Source organism: Glycine soja, chromosome 1 (assembly GCF_004193775.1).
Source record: "Glycine soja cultivar W05 chromosome 1, ASM419377v2, whole genome shotgun sequence".
Lineage (NCBI taxonomy): Eukaryota > Viridiplantae > Streptophyta > Magnoliopsida > Fabales > Fabaceae > Glycine > Glycine soja.
Window position 1 is genome coordinate 6,841,913 of NC_041002.1, and position 14,657 is coordinate 6,856,569.

The window sequence follows — 14,657 nt, forward strand, 5'->3', positions numbered from 1 at the left end:
AGTACCGACGTTGATTGTATTATCGTTAACATCGGTTTTTTAAAAACCGATGTTAACATAAAATACCAACATCGGTTATATAAATAACCGATGTTGCTACTATGAATTACACCCAGAAAATGTATATTAATGTTGAAAGTTAACTTGTAAAAACCGATGTTAACGAATGTGTTAATGTTGACAGTTAACATCGGTTTTCTGAAAAAACCGATGTTAACGAATGTGTTACTCTTGACAATTAACATCGGTTTTTTCAAAAAACTGATGTTAACGAATGTGTTGCTATCGACAATTAACATCGGTTTTTTCAAAAAACCGATGTTAAACCACGTTAACATCGGTTTTTATAAAAAACCGATGTTAACTAATGTGTTACTATTGACAGTTAACATCGGTTTTTTTAAAAAACCGATGTTAAACCACGTCAACATCGGTTTTTATAAAAAACTGATGTTAACGAATGTGTCATTATTGACAGTTAACATCGATTTTTTTAAAAAACCGATGTTAACGAATGTGTTGCTATTGACAGTTAACATTGGTTTTTTATAAATTAATAATGTAATAACAATTATAAAAAAAATCAACTTTGTTTGAAATAAACAATTACCGTCTCCCAATTATTCCTGAAAGATCCTAAGATTATCGTGGACATCCAGTGCATCACGTAGTAGCCACATTCAGTGATTCCTTTTTGTCTATTACACTAAATACATAATGAAATTTGGATATTAATTAAACGTTAACTACAATTAGTGTACACACACATAAAATATATATAAGTAGAACTTTTATTTAAATCACGCACCTTAACAACAATCCACCTAGCAGCAGCCTTGGATTTCTATTGTGGAGTATCATCAAGTCCTTTCAAAGCACTAGTGTTGAATATGAGGAACATTAAAATATTGATGTTGTTGAGTTATGCCAATGAAAATGTATTGAAAACAATACTGACTTGTTAATTATTCCCTTAAGGTAGTTGTCTGGCCTGTTATGTAAAGAACAAAACCAGACAACTATGTTTTCCTTAGATAGAATGACGACCATTTGCTAGTGTCCGCTATAGTAGAGACGAATATGGGTTATTGTAGTAGTATAGGTTATTTAAATTCAATTATTGTGTTTGACTTACCCATTCAGGTAGGCTCCAAGGTAAACATCTCGTTTTGAACTCTGTATCCAACTCTTGATGTAACTTTCAGATTCAAATTGTGATTGCCCAGATCTCTGAATGGACTGTGGCTCGAGGAATCCATACACATCAGAATTCCCCGGTCGCACACTTGTCTCAGTCAGATGACTGTGATGTTAAGTCAAAGTTAATTATGTATGAATTTAAAACAATTACTTTGGTAATTAACAGTAATCTAAAATGACTTACAGAATCCACAACTGTATAACAGATATGCTAAGACATTGACCACATTGTGCAATTTCAGAGAGATCTTCGTGCTTTATATACAACGGGAAGTTTTGATTAAACACCCCGAATATGGTAGCATCCCACATAACCTGGAGCGGCTTCAAAAACAGTTATGGGATGATCAATGTCATCAAGTACAGGGGATCATCGACCTCTTCATCCGGGCTTTCTGGAGATTTTGCTGGAGACACAACTGCCTGTTGATAAAACATAGTTAATTAGTAAGTTTTGATTACAGTGAACAAATTAATTGAAAAAAATAAACATATAATCAGAGTAAAATACATGTTCTGATAAACGCTTCACAAGATGTGTTGGCCAAGCAAGGAAGGTGTTAAGTGTCTGCCCCACTAAGGTAACCTCGTCAGTGGGTACAGGAACGAGAGCCTCTGCATCTTTAACCTCCTTAACACCAACCTTGACTTGGCCATGCAACAAAGGGATGTTGTGAACTGTTGTGAATCCCTCATAAAGTCTTCCTAGGGCAACCAGGCAGGAAGAATTTTCTTCAATATATAGCCCGCATTTGTCTGAGTCACCCGTCCCTGGATTGTTCCGTGAGGGATCAACACAACTCTCCTTTGAGCTGATACGAGGACCTGAGGGACCAACCTGTGGCTCTGGAGGTAGTGCAAGTCCATGTGATTGCATCTGAGACTGAAACTGGGACTGCATCTGGCTGAAGGATTCCATCATCTTTCGAGTCACTTTTTTTGTGATTGACTCCTCCAATTGGTCTCTGATTTGTTGGGTCAGTTGTTCTAGGTCTTCAGGAGGCATGGAGGAAGAACTGCGAGACGTTCGTGAAGCCGATCCAAAGTATTGCTTTATGGTGACACCGGCTCCAACAGCACGAACACGACCAGGGTGCTCTGGTCGCCCAATGGCAGCAGTCAGGATATCCGTACGTCCATGGGGGATGAACGATCCCTGCTCGTCCAAAGAATCATGTACCGAACACTTATATGTCCAAGGAATTCACAAAATACACAAAGATAATTACAATTATTAATTAAAAATGACTTACAATCCTGTCAGCTATTTCCTTTGCTGCCTCAGATGTCATCTGTCCAGTTTTCTTTGTGTGGGCCATCTTCCATTTCACGTGGCGTCTGATGGGAGATTGAGGGTCAATGATGCCCTCAGTGCTTCCAGATTGGGCAGCTTCTTCCAGTGTTTTCTTTGTCTTCTCAGCCATGAGCTTTTCTTCTAAATATTCATAACCCCCACGAGTGGCTGAATTGATATAATGTCATGTGTCTGAATGAAAGCCAACTGTCAGTGGCGGTGGAATTTGTGCTGGAGTGAAGCACACGTGATGTTAGTGACATTTTCATCTGCCACTTCCACTTTCTAGTTTATATATCCTTCTATAATAATGATTTACATTTACAAGTTCTGCACTATTATTTTACTGGCCCTTTGTAAACTTGGAGTATATATCCTTCTTTTTATTTCTATTTCTTCACTATTGTTTTACTGGCCCCTTGTAAACTTTTTTATTAATGGCGCAGCCAACAAGTGCCCTAAGGTCATCACCATTAGTCAGTTGAATGTTCCAATTTAAATAAGGCTAAACTAAAACACCTCATGAGATAGTGGAAAGATATAGATTTCATAAATCATGAGATAAAATAAATATGAGGCACACCTGGTTCTTCTCGAGCCCTGAGGTTCTGAAACCACAGAAACACCTGTCACGGCTGCAATCCCAGCTTATTAGCCAACTGGTCTTCCCAAGAAGTAAAAAAACAATTAATACTGTTTCTTAGTAAAGGGGAGAAATTTGTTTTGAGTAAAGCAAGTTACAGATGGCAATGTAAACTATACAAGCTTAGGTTCAACAAGTGAAATTGTTCAAGAGAGCTATATATATAGATAAAACTAAGAAACATTATCACACTAGGCACACCCTTTGTTGAAAATTGGTTTTCTTGCTTTAAAAGAGGAACAGTGTATGAATAAATAAATTCCATGCAAAGATGATGAAATAAAGAACTATAACAATCAAAATTACCTAAACTCTGTTTGACGATTCCTTCTGAAGTAGATCCCTCTCAGTTTCCTCAATGCTTTCAAATTTATGTCTTTTAATTCTTCTTACATTCATAAATTATAGTATATAACACAGTGAAATTTGACCAAAAACAAGAAGTAAAAAAAACAAACTCATAGCATTATCTCTCAGAATAGAATGACAACTGCAACATAAATGCACCAAAAGCATGAACCCTAAAATATCAGTCTCCCTCTCTTGGGGTTTATGCAAATTGGTTCACAATTCCACAGACCACCAGCAAAAAATAGTTTTCATGCAATGCTGAAGATTTTCAAAGCAAAACAAGGTCACAGACAAAACACACTTTATTGTCAGTTTTTAGAAAGGCATAACTAGTAGTAATATGCACTCAATAACATAGTTCACGGAGGGAAAGAAGAATGAAGTATAGATCTCAATAACAAGAAAATTTTATAATCTCTCACTTTGATTTGAACCCGAAAGGCAATAGTTGTGAGTTAGAAACTTTCGTTGGCATAAACCGTAGCCCATGGAGAAGAGTTAATCTGCTGGAAGTATGTGATGGAAGGAAGAGAAAGAGGCATTATAGTACCTGGAGCGAGCGTGGGAGAGTGAGTGAGCTGCGGCGAGGGAGAGTGAGTAACTGAGTGAGTGAGAGGAAGGAGCAGGCTTTTAAATTTTTGCACATAGCATTACGATGATACTTTTGGTTCAAGTTAACGTTTTTTCGTTTTTGGTATTCATAAGTTTAGTTTTCGTGAGTCAGTAATTTTTCAGTTTTGATTTTTGTAAATTTTTTTTTGCTTATTATAAATTCTTATAAGTTATAAGTTTGTACGTTTTTTAATTATAATCTTTTTAAGATTTTATTTTTTTTATTTTATAGTTTCCATAAGTTCTTGTTTTTAAAAATTAAAATTAAAAAACATAAACTTATAAGCATTAAAAATAAACAAAATATCTTATAATAATAAAAATTAGAAAAGTACAAACTTAAAAAAATGAAGTTGAATAATTTTTTTTATATAAATTAAATTAAAAGAAAATACAATTTAAATGAAATAAAAATATATTTAAACCTAATTTTAATTGAAATGCTGGGAATCCTAGCGGTGAAACTATTGTCCAGTGTCTAAAGAATACCCCTACACTAACACTTGATTGTGTTAATTTTGAGTGAAAGGTAAAAAATACCCCTCCAATTTTGAGTGAAACTTTCTGAGTCCAAATCCAGTAACTAACCAAAGAAAAAACGTAAAACATTATATTGTTCAATATATTGTCTTAATGCTTAAAAGTATATATGCAAAGTCAAACCCAAAAGTATTCATAACTTCATGAAAATATCAAACTTCCCCTGCTGATACCTTGCAAAAGACAGCAACATTTTTTTTTGCACTAATGTAATGAAGCAAGGATGTCATTCAATACAAAAAGCCAGTTTCTGAACACCTTCAATATTCTTCTCCATAAAATCATTTAATAAAAAATATGTAATTTTTTATTTAAAAAAAGAAACAAACTTTAGTCACGTGATGAAGTCAATTTATTTTCCCTTTAATCGTTAGTTTCTATTCCTTTAGACAAGTTTTTTTGGTTTCCAGTAGAATAGAAAAATGAAATATGCATGGAGTGGGGGTAATTGTGTCATTGTGAATGGTCCACTAATAAAAAGCTGGCCCAAGCAAAATTGATGATGAGAATAAAAATTATATATGAAAGGGAAAGACATAAAAAACAAAGACTAATGTGGGTGAGCTGTTGTGGTGCATTAGATGCCTTTATCTGATGATTTTTTATAAAGTAAATTTTTTAAAAATTGTTTTAGAAATATATTTGCGTATTTTTTTAATTAATATAAAATAATTTAATATAATTATTTATTTATTTTTTATTTCTTTTACGTTCATTCAAACAAGTAATATTAATATTTCCACTTATTTTTCTTTTTTTCTATTTGCCTAAACAACACTTTTTTTGACTATATTTATCTTTAATTTTTATTTGTTTTCTTTCATTCCTTTTAATTTTTTTCTCTTTATTAATCTAAACAATTGGTAAACCACATTTGCACAGTAAAATCTATGTTGTAAAAATTAAATTAGAATGTTCTTAATTTTCCTTTTCTTAAAAAAAATTGTCCTCACCAAAGTCATGAAACCCCTTGCAACCTCATTTTTTTTTGTTTAATTTCAATTTGAAGTCGTGAGTTTATCCATGATTTATTTCTTTCTTTTTCGCAATTTTCTTACCTTTTATTAGTAAATAAATATTTTATCCTTAATATTAAAATAATCATATTAAATAAATTAAATCAATTTTTATTTTAATAATACTTATTTCAAAAAAGAAATAAATCCCTACATATTCTACGACCTCTATTTCAAACATATTAAAAAAAAAGGAAAACTAAAAAGTCACAGGCCCAACGACTTCTAAAAAAATCAGATTCTTGTGATTTTGTCGTCTATCAAATTTTATTGTGTTGTTTCTTTGTATTTTTCTGTTGGAATATTGTTGTGTCATTTTTATTTTTTTTTATGAATGATTCTTTGTAGTGAATATATGGATTGAAATATATTTTTTTTATGATGTTACAATGCTTCATAGTGGCTTTAGAAACATGTTTGATGATAACCAAAATAATTTTTATCATCTCAATCAATTAGATGAAATATTCTAGATTAATCAAATAAAATGGTTGAAGATAAAATGCTTAAAGATCCTACCTATGAACTTGATTACCTGACTTTTCAAATAAAATGATTTCATATGTTCTTCCCTCTCAATCAAGAAATTATTAAGTGATTCGGACTATCATATTATCTATGATCCTAATCAATAATCATGTGACATATAGATAATTTAATATTTTAAATTAATTAAAATCCCTTAGATCAATGAATAATACAATAATTATTATTCACTTATTATGATTATTGGTCGGAATCATGAATGACGTGATGGTCTTAAACTACTTAACAATGTTTTTTTTCATCTACGAGATCCAAATCCAAAATCTTACTTTAACCCACTACTATTTGGACCAACAATTTATCGAAATACAACTTAATATTTGATTTATTCTTCTATAATCAAAGTTTTCAAATAAAAATTAAAAAAAATCAGGAATACATGGATACTTATGTTTTTCAATAATCATGCATAGTGCATTTTAATTATTAACAATTATTTTTATATAATAAATTGTAAATTTTTTCTATTTTAAATAATCATCATAATTAAAGTTTTTGACTCTATAAACCTCAATATAATTTTAAAAATTTGGATCATTTTGAGCAAATCATTATAATGTTGATTAATTTTCATGGGATATAATCACATTTTTTAAAATATGTATCTTTTTAACGGCATGTATTTAGTATTATGCAAGAATCATATCTTAAATTAATTTTTAGAATTTTTTTTATAAATAACAATGCTTTTATATTTATTCTGAAATATGTCCATTGAAATAAATTATTTTATCGGTCAAAGAGATCTGACTAAACAATTATTTTTTTTTGTCTTTTCTTGGTTGAATAGTTATTATATATTTTTATGTTTAATTTTTACGAATAATCAATCCGACCCTACACTTACTTGGATAGTAGTCACACACTACATTTGGACATTTGTGGTAGATCGATCTTTGACAAAAAAAAAAAGTTACGCAAGATTTTAATTTCTATAAAGAAACCATATAATTTTTTTATATCATTCATTAGTTAAAATTTATTATTACTACAATTTTTAGGATAACTAACATGAGAAAAAAAATTGTACATAATAATTTATTATTAAATATTAGTGTAAAAAATTAAATTATTAACATACACTATTTACTCTTTTTTTTAGTAGCATCCACTATTTACTCTTAACACAATGCATTTGGTAATAACCAAAATATTAAATTTCACCTCCATTTGTATGTTGGTCATTTAAGCAGTGAAGAAAAAACTTTGCTTAATCAAATGACAAAAAATATGGCGAAGTCTGATCAAATTTTGTTGATTAAATAATAATAAAATTCAAATTACGAAATTCATTTTAAAAATTTAGTTTAATTTTTAAATGTTTACCTTTTGAATTTATAATTGTTTCTTAATTATTATATTTTTTTAATTAAAATATAATTAATAACGCAATATATGATTTTTTTTAAAATATATAAATAATTAAAAAAATGTTTATATTAACATCGATTTTTTGAAAAACCGATGTTAACATAGCATACGCTAACATCGATTTTTCAAAAACCGATGTTAACGTGTATGCATTAACATCGGTTTTTTGGAAAACTGATGTTAACTAATGATGTTAACATCGGTTTTTAAAAAACCGATGTTAACGTGTATGAATTAACATCGGTTTTTTAGAAAACCGATGTTAACATATCATACGTTAACATCAGTTTTTTGAAAAACCGATGTTAACTAATGATATTAACATCGGTTTTTTGGAAAATTGATGTTAAGAAAGATACTTTATTTACAAATATGCCACTGCGTTTAACTTAACATCAATTTTGTACAAAACCGATGTTAATAAGCCGATGTTAAAACTGCTTTTTGTAGTAGTGTTCTCATTCATGATCACTATTATTTTTATATACACTACACATGTAACTACAACAACCTTCCTGTCAAACTAACTAACTCCTAACTACTAACTACTAACTAACTAACTGAATTACAGCATACGTCAATAACAACAACACCAACCACAAAATGCCCAGGTTTGGGCTCAGGGTACTCAGCACAAACCTTCTTAGCTTCTTCACTCTCATCACCCCTTTCTTTAGAACCTTCCAACACCCCACCGACTTCTTCCTCCTCCACCACAGAATCACTACTTCCTTTGAAAAACTTCAAAAAGGGTGCTAAAACATCCTCTTCAATACAAACATTCTCTGAGTGTACATCAATTTCAGAAAAAGACTCATTTTTAATGGGAACTAGTGAAGGCTTGTCCAACAACTCAAGCGTTTCAAGCTCTTGGATGCCTAGGGCTTCTGGCTTTGTCGACTTCTTCTTCCCCGTCATCATGGTGAGCATACTGATTCTCCTCAGATCCGCTCTTGACGAAGTCATCCCTCTGCTTGCTCGTCACGCCTCACGGGCTATACTTGTCGTCCTTGGCATCACTATCCGAGTCTCCCTCCTCGCTCTCCTCTTCCTTCTTCACAACCTCCACCTCTTGCAAGCTCTGCTCCCTCTCGTCCTCGCTCTCGCGGTCGTGCTCGCCATCTCCGTGGTTATCGCCCTCAATTTTTGTTAAAACCAATGCTGAGTATCTTATTTCAACATCGATGTTTGTTAAAACCATCTTTGAATGGACGTTTCGGAGACGGTTTTCACAAAACTGTATTTGAAAAGTTGAGATTATTTACAAAAATGTCAGTGCATTTTTTAAGACATTGATTTTATTAGAACCCTCTTTGATCGCGAGTCGTAGAAGAGCATTTTTGTGTAGTAATGGACAAGTTCTATGACCCAAAGTTTTTTTTTTCTTTATACCAAACACCAAGTGTATCTTGCATGTACTAGTAGTAATATTTACTCTAGAAATTAAATGGTTTAATTGTTGTCAAGTGTCAACCAACATTGAAAACTACGTTAGAAATAATTCATTTTAATAAAAAAAATTTACCTTTGACATGAATCATTTGATGCTGGTTACTTGGCAAGAAAAAAAAGTATTTATAGTTTGTGACAATGAGAAGAGAGAGAGAGAGAAGCATGGAAAGAGATTTGAAAGGACGGGGATAAAGACTCTAACAACGAAGTAGGATCCGAATTGATTGGAGGGGTTGTGTTGTGTTTGTGTTGGGTGCAGTTGTCAAAATCTTTTGTCTCTCTCTTCATTTTGGTTGGAACCCCTCTTCTTTTTTTCTCTTGTCTTTTCTTTTGTTCTCATCATCGTCTCAACAACGAGTTAAAGGACAAAGGAAACCTCTACCAACACCACCACACGTAGGAGAAGCTAGCCAAGAGAGAGGAATCATAGTTCCTTTTTTGGGAACGACGGTTCCTCCTTTATGCTACCGGCACCACCTCTTCGATTCCTTCATACCGTACCCCCCTAGGTGATCATCAATAGGATCCTTCAATTCTTCTTCTTTTGTTATCATCATTGATCTTTTTGTCAATGACCCTTTTCTCAAATATACATGTTTTTTGGTTTTATTCAAGCCTTTTTGATCCTTTGTGCATGCATGTGTTGTGTGTATACTATATATTATATATTATGTTCCTTCTTCTTCCCTATTTATCAATGTGTTCTTTCTCATATCATATGTATGCTTTTGTTTTCATGTGACTCGCTCATGCTACTTGTGATGTGTGTTGTTTTAACTTTTATGTGCGTTAGTTACCCCGTCAACATTATTCAGCACAACATTATTCAGCAATCAGCACGTATGTGTTGCTAGGATTGTATGCATGTGAACATGTACGATGAATCCAGACCAACGTTGTTACATCTTGTTTTGTTTTTGTCAACTCTTGCAAGCCAAAATAATCATTTTATGAATCTTTCTTTTTATTTTTTGTATGAATAATATTATCCTTATATGGAAGGATGTGTATATATTTATTTATTTATTTATTTATATTCTTGCTTTCTTCAGGTGTTTTTCTTCAAATTGAGGTGGTGTGTGGCAGACAAAGCTATGTGATCACCTTGATGGCCTCCATGTTATAATCAGTCGTAGGTGTATCATTGTCTAGATTGCTATTTTTTTTTTAACTTAAGGTATATATGTATACATGCATATGTGCTAGCTGTTGAACGATTTAGTTGATTATTTGGTAAAGCCACTTTTATTAAATTAAGTTGATTTCTCATCCTAGTATATATATAAATTAACCATAACCCTTTCTTTTTTATGCATTTCTTCCATATTTTGAGCTGATCCAGTACAAATTTGATTGTTTGTGTGAATGCAAGGTTCTAATTTCTTCTCAGGGGGGTTAATCATAGATACACTAGTACTGCTTAATCTTTTTTTGTGGTGATACATAATAAAGACAAAATGTTGGCCGGATTAGTGAAGAAGATTACTTCCACCACAATGGGGAGCTGTGCCTCAAATCCAAACAGAAAGAGCAGTGGTCAGAAAAGAAGAAAACAAAAGTCTGGGAAACGCAGAGGAAACATTCCCACTGCACTTCCTGATTTGCCTTTGGAAAGGGTTAGCAATGCCGGAAGCCGTGTGGGAGACTTCTCTCTCAGTGACTTTGTTCACCTGGACTTTGAGAATGGTGCTTCAGCCCCCTGCAGAAGATCAGAGGTTTCAAACATGAAATTTCATCTCACTCAATACCATAGTCATAGTCAAATTGATGCAAATGGTATGTTTTCTCTTCTCCCCTCTTCTTTGCTGCAATACAAAACTATCAGGAGATTTTTGTTAATCAATGATTGTCTTAAAGTGAGAATTATAATGACTAGTGAGTTAATTATATCATGCATTCATTTTGGTTTTTTTGGTTATTTGTGATTTTAATGATTTTTTCTTTGATGATTGGTTATTTGGTCGTCTTTGAATAAGTCCAATGGGTTATTCATGTAGATTTTTTTTTATGAATGAGCAATTTTATTCGAAACTAGATACCTTCAGGAAAGGTAGTACAAGCTTTATCTGCCTTTAAGGCATTAGAAATGAAAAAAGGCCCCACATCAAAATCACAAGTAGAACTCTGAAGCTCCAAACCATGTTTGGCCAACACATCAATAACTTGATTTCCCTCATGCAAGATATGAATCCATTTAACTGTGATTCATGCAACTGATTGCACTTAGTGGGATAAGGCTTTGTCATTGTTGTTGTTGTTGTCATTGAAGATGTTTCTTATTGTATTTAGCTTGATGGATTTCATGAAGTTGACATTGCTACCTTTGGTAAACATGCTGAACACTTGTATATATTAAGCAGGAAAATACCAAGAAGAAGCATGGTTTGACTCAGTTAGCATTATAGGATCCGATTCAGATGATGAATTCAGCAGTGTGCATGGAGGTAATGCAATCATGTCTTGTAGTTCCTAATAACTATTTCAGAATTGTTTCTTCCTTTCCTAATGGCACTTATCTGTTTCTTCCTTCTGGATGGCAGATTGGTTTCCCTTTCCCAACAATTCTTTGGGAAGTGCCCCAAATACTCAGCTACTCCAGTATGAAAGTGCATCCTGCATTTTAGATTCAGGTCGTAAATATGAGGAGTTTTATGAAAGCTACCTCAAAGTAGATGGAGGTAACTATAAGAGTGGCGAGAAAACTCAAGAAAACAGCACAAAGCAATCAACAGTTATCATGCTTTCAGTAAAAAGGACTTCAATTGATGGACATGACAAGACTGAATCATGTTAGTACATTACGTGTAAGATTTTCCAATGTTTTGGTCTTTGTTCTTTATATAGACTTTGTTTTTTAAAATCTCTCAATGTGAAATTGTGAACACCTTGGAGGATTCCTTGTCCAACAATAAGAATGCAATCTGTATTTAATATATCAGTCAATAATCTTTTGTGTGTTGCCCTATTTGTTACATCCATATTGTTACTTTTCTACATCGTTTGAACTTGTCTAAGCAGTAAAATATTAGGAACTTTATATCAATACATATATCCAAACTTCTCATAATTATGATGTGATACTAATCAGTGGATGGACAGGTTCATCTGAGAAATTTCTTTACCGTCCTAGGGCGGGGCTTCAAATTCCAAGTTCTATTTAAGAAAAGCCTTTACCTAGTACATGGTCTGCGATTTCGCCTTCAGTGTTTAAGCTTCGCGGTGAAAATTTTTTCAGGCACGTGAGAAAATTGTATCTGTCAATCTTCTATCATTTTATGCACATATTCATCAGTTAGTTAGACCTTTGGTTTTATTTTTGTTTCTTCTGAAAGACTGATATTATATGTGATAATAAGTTATTCAGAGATAAGCAGAAGTGCCCTGCTCCAGAATCCTGCCCATACGTACCAATAGGTGTTGATTTATTTGCTTGTCCTAAGAAGATAAGTCACATAGCTAAGCATCTTGAACTTCCACCTGTGAAAGAAAATGAGAGTTTACCTTCCCTCCTCATTGTTAATATACAGGTTTGGTCCTAGACTACGTATTTGCTCCTTTTATACTCACAAGTCACAAATATTCACTTTTGATGAGGTCTATAGCTGTTGTTTTTCTACTTGAACAACATTAGAGACTGCTTACATAATTATGTTTCTTTTGCCTTAGTTGCCAACATATGCTGCTAGTGTGTTCCTTGGTGATGCCAATGGGGAAGGCTTGAGTCTTGTTCTGTATTTTAAGTTGTCTGAGAATTTTGAGAAAGAGATCTCACCAAATTTTATGGGGATGATCAAGGTATATCTTCTCATCAATAGTTACTTCATTAAACTTTCAGATCTGCAAGCTTACAAAATGTTACCCTAAAAAGGAAGTAAAGAAATCCTTCACTTGCTGCTAGTGCCAGATTTCTTCTTATGTTTCCTAAAGGAAGTATAATCTCAATGTTTGATTGAATTGTCCTTACATTAATTATTCATTTCCTTGCACTCAAGAAAAAGCCATATCCTCCATTGAAATTTTGGCAGTTAAGTACTTTTTTGACATCACTAGTTCTACTATGTTTTGTTCAGGGCCTATTCTGTTTTATCAAGAGAAATTGTCAACCCACATAGGGGGGCATGTTTTAAAACTTAACTGAGTAGTACATACCTTTTTGAGTTAAAAAAACAAACTGGATGCTTAGAACAAGCTTGACTTGGTTAACATCATATCTATTTGCATGTGTGTCTGTCCTCTTTTACTTTTAAGGGCTAATCCTATTAGACAGAATAATCTCCTTTGGTTTACTTACCCTTAAAATGTACACAGATATTTGATTTTGTTTCCAATAACCGATTGCTTTCATGTACTATCTAGATACACATGTTAAAACTTGTTAAGTACCCTTTTGAAGTAGGTCCTTAGTATGACATGCTCATAAGCTTTCTAGTAGTTACCTTCTCAAAATTGCAATATATTCTTAATTTCTAATCTTCCAGACTTTAGGAAGAGAAGTGAAATTCCAATTTGATATTGTTGCAGTTTCCTAGCTTCAATTATTTGTTAAGTTAAATAACAGTATTTGTTTAACAGAGATTAATAGATGATGAGACGGAAAAGGTGAAAGGGTATACAAAGGAAAGTGTGGTTCCCTATAGGGAGAGACTAAAATTTTTGGCTGGAGTAGTTAATTCAGAGGACCTTAATCTGTATTCTGCAGAGAAGAAGCTTATAAATGCCTACAATGGCAAGCCAGTGTTGTCACGTCCTCAGCACGAGTTCTATAAGGTGTATACAAACTTATGACTTGCTTGGCTCAAAATATGTGTCTACTTCTCAGTTGAAGGAATCCATGAAATAGCAATCTTCAACATATTCATGGCATGAGAATTGAGCTCATCATGATTTTGACATATTTTTACACACCTTTGTCATTTGTTAGTTTATTATGTTTTGGTATAATGAACCTTAAGATTCCTCCATCTATTAATGGTTCGTTTGATACCCGTAATAAAACCCTCAAGCTAGTAAACACCCCCTCACACACACACTCACACAAATGATACAAATTCCTCTGCGTTTAGAGTTGGATATATTCCAAAGTTATGTCCTCATTCTGCACTATATTAAATACATTAAGTTACAAATGTGGTAATCCAAGTGTTCAGGGTGATTGACATGAATATTGGATTCTGGTTATTTAGAAAGGGATGTGTAGTATTTTGTGTCTAATATTTCAACAAGTTTACCTACAAATATTAATTCTGATTATAATCGATTATTGAAATAATTTAATTTTCTCAGCTATCTCAAACACACCCTTAACTTTAAGGTGGCACAATCTATGTTAAGTTGTTTAACAGAAGTTTTTTTTTTCTTCTTCTTTTCTTAGTAACAAAGATCTTTCTGAAGTTCTTTTTATCTTGACATTTCTTTTAGCATGGGCATGAAGCTCATTTTACCATGTAGATTGATTCTTCTGCACCACATATTTTTACACATTATTTATGTTTTTTAATTACAGGGACCTAACTACTTTGAGATAGACCTAGATATACATCGCTTTAGCTATATATCAAGGAAAGGACTTGATTCACTCCGAGACCGTGTAAAGCATGGAATACTTGATGTTGGTCTAACTATCCAGGTATAC

The 14,657-nt window shown here is 32.7% G+C and overlaps 1 pseudogene; it reads left to right on the forward strand.

The window, feature by feature from the left end:
• Nucleotides 1–14,657, forward strand: part of LOC114411680 — a 42,832-nt pseudogene that overhangs the window by 27,425 nt on the left and 750 nt on the right.